This window comes from Octopus bimaculoides, chromosome 6 (genome assembly GCF_001194135.2).
Source record: "Octopus bimaculoides isolate UCB-OBI-ISO-001 chromosome 6, ASM119413v2, whole genome shotgun sequence".
NCBI classification, from domain to species: Eukaryota; Metazoa; Mollusca; class Cephalopoda; order Octopoda; family Octopodidae; genus Octopus; species Octopus bimaculoides.
Window position 1 is genome coordinate 52,386,832 of NC_068986.1, and position 6,404 is coordinate 52,393,235.

Genomic DNA, 6,404 nt, shown 5'->3' on the forward strand with positions numbered 1-6,404 from the left:
TATATATATATATATATATATACATATATATATATATACATATATATATATATACATATATATGAATATCGTGTGTAACAACAACATTTTCACGCTTACAAAATCTTGAAACTTTTTAAAGTCAATAATTCTTATCGATTTACAATCTACCATGTTTTCCAGATAAGACGACTGGCCATACTGACACCAGTTTTTGTAAGAATCAGTGAAGTACCCATTGAGATATTTAGTTAGAAAGAGAACAGGCCGAAATCGTTTTGCGTCAACCTCATCATGTCTTCCCAACTGAGCAATGTTGAGAGGGCTAAGATAATTCACTAATGGTACCAACATTCATTTTCTAGCTACCATCTTCAATGTTCATTCAAGAACTATCAACAGAATTCTGAATACGTTTGAGAAAGAGAGAATGGTAGAGAGGAAAACTGGATCAGGAGGTGATAACCACAAGAAGGGTTACCATTTCAATCTCAAGCTGAAGAGATCAATCAGAAGCAATCCAACTCCATCCCTAAGACGTACGGCATGTTAAAGAGGAGTTTCAGCTATGACAGTTCAAAGAGTGATGACAGAAGTCTTGAAAATGAAATGGTACATGAGACCTGTGTGACATCTTGTCACTCCAGGACAAAAGGTTAGAGTGTTGGAGAGGGTGACGATCAACTTGAACAAAGTGAAACACATCCTAGAGTGATCTTTTAGACGGATGAGAATTTCACCCAAGATATGCACACAAACAGACGTAACTGCCGCGTTCTGGCTTCAGCTCTTCACCTGCCAAGGTGATCATTTTCGCCTGCATGGCCTTGGATGGCAAGATGTCAGTGATCACGTTTGACAAAATAAAAAACTCACTGGAGTTTGTTATGTTCAGGTCTTGAAAGACGTAAAGACCTGGATTCTTTCTGAATATCCAGAGACAAGAAACGAGGGAAAGGCCAGGAAGATCGCCCAGGATTTCAAGTCTACATGCCAGCGAGATGGAGCTCCTTACCACACAAGTATAGTGACTCACAAAGTTCCCAGGGATGAGTTTGTGAACATGTTTGAGGATAAGGATACTTGGCCCCTTACATTACCTGACGTGAACCCTTTAGACGTTGGCATCTGGAGTGAATTGGTCGGAAAAAGATTGTGAGAAGACCCAGAGTAGTCTGCAAACCCTCAAAGACTCCATTTGTAGGATGTGAGAGGAAGACATTGATGAAGAATTCATTAAAAAAGCTGGTGGTGCAGTCAAGAAGAGGTTTGAGGAAGTCATTGCTAAAAACGGAGCAACTTTGATGCTTAACAGGCAGCATTTCAGCCAAGCGCTCTCTGGGACTTTCAAATAAAATCGTAAACTTCCATTCGAACTTTATTCCAATCATTTATGAGCTCCCAGTCCTGAACTATGGTTAATTATTTATGAAAATGTCATTTTCGCCAATGATCAATTTCCTCATGATTCTTTTTGTGAGCTTCTGGAGAGTAATGAACATGTTGATTTGCTCAAATTAGGGTTAGAAAAACCCTCTGGTAATTACATTAAGTTATCTTTAAGCATTTCTGAGATTCAGAAGTTCGAGGATGAATCTAAAATTTGGACACTTTTGCTGATTCACCCGGTAGATACACCACAAACATATAGATATTTAAATGAGATACGTAGCTGTTTATGTGTGTTGCGTCTCTATTTGCATCTAACCTGCCTTTCATTGATCTGTTACTGAATAAAATACTTTAATAAACAAGACTTAAAAACAAGAACTCCGTAAATTGGAAATTAATTAATGGTTTCTAATCGATATATTTAATTAAGTCATATTAACAAACATACACACAATCTTCAAATTAGTCATCATATTCAAGTCACCGAGCATGCCTCTACGTAGTCACAGTAGGAACTATAAATAACAACTACATCTCAAACGGGAGGCGATTGATCATTTATTTTTGCAGTATTTAGTCTATGGTAGTTAAATTTATTTATACACATACACGCTGATATATATGCATACACACTAGCTCACACACACACAAACACACGTACGCACACAAACACACACACACACACACACACACACACACACACAGATAGATAGATAGATAGATAGATAGATAGATAGATAGATAGATAGATAGATAGATAGATACATAGATATGAATGATAATTGCTTTATTGTGTCAGATGATGGCCGGTCGACTCATTTTAATTTCTCATTGTCCAGCCAATAGTTGTTGCCAATTGAAGGCGATGAACCGAAGGAATCGTAAGCACGTCGGGCAAAATGCTTACCGGCATTTCGATGCCTTTACGTTCTGGTTTCGAATTCCGCCGAGATCAAACTTAAACTTTCAACCTTTCGAGGTCGATAAAACAAGTACCAGTTAAGTATGGGGGTTGATGTAATCGACTTAACCCTCTTCCCGAAGTTGCTGGCTTTGTGCCAACATTTAAAACTGATATATGTTGCGATTTGGGTATGCTTATCTTACATCTCTGTCAACAAGAAAATCCAAATACTACACGTATCAACCAAACATTATCGCACCCCACCTCCTAATCATTGATACTAAGTATTTAGTTCGATCCCTCACAATTGCTCCAATTATTAGGTGCCTCTATCACTGAAGATCTCTACTGGCTAAACCACAACATTGATATTGCTAAGACTGCATCTGAATAACTGGACATTCTCTTCAAAGCCAGAAGTTACAACACATTCCAGTAATACAAAGCTCAGTTCAGAATCAAGATGGCGTGCTGTCCTCGCATCTGGGTAGGTACTATCGTGGCACAAACATGTCTTAAACCACATCTATAAAGGCCGCTCTATTGATTAGCTTAAAGTGTTCCTACCACCATGTTCCAGCTCTTGACCTACTAGCATGCTTTCTCCTTTCTGTGACATTTGTTTAGAAGTATTATAATGGCTTGTGCTCCTCGTGGCAGAATAGATTCATATCACCTCGACTAAGACGCTGTAGTTCACGTTTTGCCATATAAAATTACTAGTCAATAGTTTTAAGTTAAAAGCTTAAGACAGCTAGCTTTGCTATTCAGCAGTAAATGTTCGATAAAATATTGAACAATATATATATATATATATATTTGTGAGTGGAGTTCAGTTGAATCTTTATCTATTTTCATGACTAAGAGTTGTGCGCTTATTTCCGTTTTTCTCTTTTCCCTTTCTTTGTGCATTCTTTTTCTCTCTCTTCTGATACTTTCTCTCTCCTTCTTTATCTCTCTCTCTTTGTCTCTCTCCTCATACTCTCTCTCTCTCTCTCTCTCTCTCTCTCTCTTGCTCATGCTGTCTTATAGATATATACGATAGCATTAGCTAACTGCCAACAATCTTATAGATGTCCCATTAAATCTATATTTCTGTTTGAATGTACGCCAAACGAGAAAAAAATAACATGCAAAAATCGAAATTGCTAAGCTAAGCTTATCAGGATTATTAAACAAATTTAGCCAAGGGAAATAACTCTAATAAACCAATGGTATGGATTAGGATAAATTCAGTCCTGATGTACTGAATAATGCACACATAAAAAATAATACTCAAAAATATTTTAATTTACCTCTTAGTTGAAGGCAGAAATCAAGTTCATAGCAGCAATCAATAGTGACATAAAATAGGAGATAATTTCCAAAAATTAAGAATTAATTTAAAATAAATATAAGTGATTTGTCATGCTCAAGGGAAAATCTGGTCTTTAGTAACAAAGATATTAACTGCAACGGGTAGCATCATTAGAGCTTCTTAATCAAGCATATATTTAGCATAAATCTGGTTAATTATAAGATAGAAGTGGTTGCGCATAGAAAAAGCTTTTTAAAGTTTTTGAATTAGTAGTAATTTGCATAATATTGAACGCAAATAAAAGAAATGCCCTAAATATGCCGATGCCATGGATCGAAATAAAGCAAATACGCAAAAATGGACTCCATAGGGATAATAAATTCAGGTAGGTAGCGTTGAAGCATTCTAGTATAATCTGAGTTCTGGCTAACCGCATCGAATAATATGGAATAACTTGGGACTATTTAAGGTAAACAATCCCAATGACACAAAATGAACTTTCTATGCCATTTTTCCATTTTTAGTACACGGTCTTGTGATCAAGAGCAGTCCTATGTTCAAAATCATCACAACTGCTACCCACGATTTCATCGTTTATTCGGAGAAAGTCAATGGATTTTCAAAGTGATTACCCAAGTTATCGAGAAATATAATTTCAATCTTCTTAAATTACGCCCTAAACACCGGAATATTTTGCGACCCAACAAGACAACACATGCTTAATAGAATTATTACAACCCTAATAGAAAAAGCAATCAAATCCCTTCTAATAACTAGATTCTTACTAGGCTGAAAGTTACTTTTGTCATAATTCTACGAGACGTTTGTAGACCATTGTCATCATTTGGGGAACTAATGATACCATTCACTTTAAATCTCATTTGAATTATATCGTTAATATCATTACAAAAAATAAATAAACATCACGAATATAATTCTACGATTTTATCGAAATGAATAGACGCTAATAACAGGTAACGCTTATTGAAGAAACATAAATAACTGCATTATGTATCCCTATGGCTTGTGATGAATAAAATATTGATTCATTTTATCAGTAAGAATTTCTAAGTTTCTTGGCATCTTCCTATATTTCTTTTGGTAATATCAAATATACAGCTAAATTCTGTAAAACTGTATGGCATTTAATATGCAGTTCTATTAGCATTGCCGAAAATAATCAAACTTATATTTAGCATTTAAATAATTCATAGAAATTCGAATAATGCAAGTGAAAAGTAATAGATAAGTCACTGCTAAGATGTTTTATTCATGGAATTGTAAAAAGCTATAAATTAAATTTAAGCTGCAGCAGATTCAAAAACAAAACCATGTTGCTCAATTATAAATATTTCTATTGTTTATGTACAAAAGCCAAAGTATCTCGATAAAATTTTATTCTGGCCTTATCTATGAAGCAAAACCTCCACGTATTTGCTGTTGAAGTAGTGTATGGACACTGTATTTATTGGAGTAGAAAAATTATATTCTATACCGATTCAGAAAATTTCACCACATAAAAAACAAAATAAAATAAAACATGTTATTGTTAGGATATTTAATACAGAGAAAGCTTACTAGAATTAATTTGTCTTGCAGCAAGAAGAAAAAATATATATGTGAATGACCGAAATATTTTATTTGTACAGAATTTTACCTACACAAATAAGCGTAAAAGATTTTACATTTGCTAGTTTGGTAAGTGCACCAAAGGATAGACTTTGCTGACAAGGTCACAATAAGGCATGAATTGTCTCTCGTAATAGCTAAAAAAATCTAAAATGTAGAAAATATTCAGTAACTGAATTAATCTCTCTTCAAACATTTCTATTTTCCTATACTGATAAATATAAACTAAATATAAACTATTTTTGTAGTGATTCTTTCATCATTACATTTTAAAATACGCTAAGAACGTATTTTACAACGAGCCTTGCTTAGCAAGTCCTCATATGAACCAACAATTAAGAGAAATATTGAATTGCTATCGGTGTTTAATATTAGTGCATTATTACGAATCTTTTGGAAAGGTTGTTATATGTTAGTCAAATTGGCCCCTTCATTTTTATTATTATTCTTAATACTAAGGTGGTGAGCTGGCAGAATTTTTAGCACGCGCTATGAAATTCCTCGCATTTCTACTAGCTTTACACTCTGAGTTCTTATTCCGTTGAGGTCAACTTTACTTTTCAACTTTTGAGGTCGATAATAAAGTGCCAGACAAGTACTAGAAAAGAACATTCTCTACATACACCCTGAAGAAGGCGAGCTTTGTTGATTTCGAAATACTTGATTGCCACATGTTCTGTCACTTGTTACAAGCTGTAGAAATGCATCCCTTGCGTGTTGAAAGCATTTCTTATTGTCAGTAACATAGAGTCTAAAGTACTTCAAGACACATTGTTTTATCGACTCAAGTTGGATGAAAACAAGACCATTATAAAAATGGTTAAAATATATTAGTCATTGTCTAATATTGAATTTGATCATCCTCTATTTCTGCTAATTTGCCTTTGCTCTATACATTAAATATGTTTAAAATCAATTGAGTTAGCGTTTTAAAATACGATTGCGAATATCATATATATATATACATATATATATATATATGAGAGTGTGTGTGTATGTGTGTGTATGTGCGTGAGTGTGTGTGTCTGCGTGCGCAATTCTTTCATTTTAACATTTTAATATTACATATACCATTTTTTAAAAATGTTTGCGTATATACGTTATGATCTATATATTTATCTTCATGTGAAGATCTCTCTCTCTCTCTCTCTCTCTCTCTCTATATATATATATATATATATATATATATATATATATATATAT

The 6,404-nt window shown here is 34.0% G+C and overlaps 1 long non-coding RNA gene across 3 annotated transcripts in view; it reads left to right on the top strand.

Moving 5' to 3' along the window:
• Positions 1–6,404, top strand: part of LOC106883911 (uncharacterized) — a 58,089-nt gene that overhangs the window by 37,946 nt on the left and 13,739 nt on the right. Inside the window, exon 5 of one of the 3 annotated variants that reach the window (XR_008264415.1) lies at positions 163–1,846. The exons of 1 other annotated variant lie outside the window; for it this stretch is intronic. This is a non-coding gene — a long non-coding RNA (uncharacterized LOC106883911). Of the gene's footprint in view, positions 1–162; positions 1,847–6,404 lie in introns of those variants that run through there. One more of the 3 variants, XR_008264414.1, reaches the window with a different exon arrangement.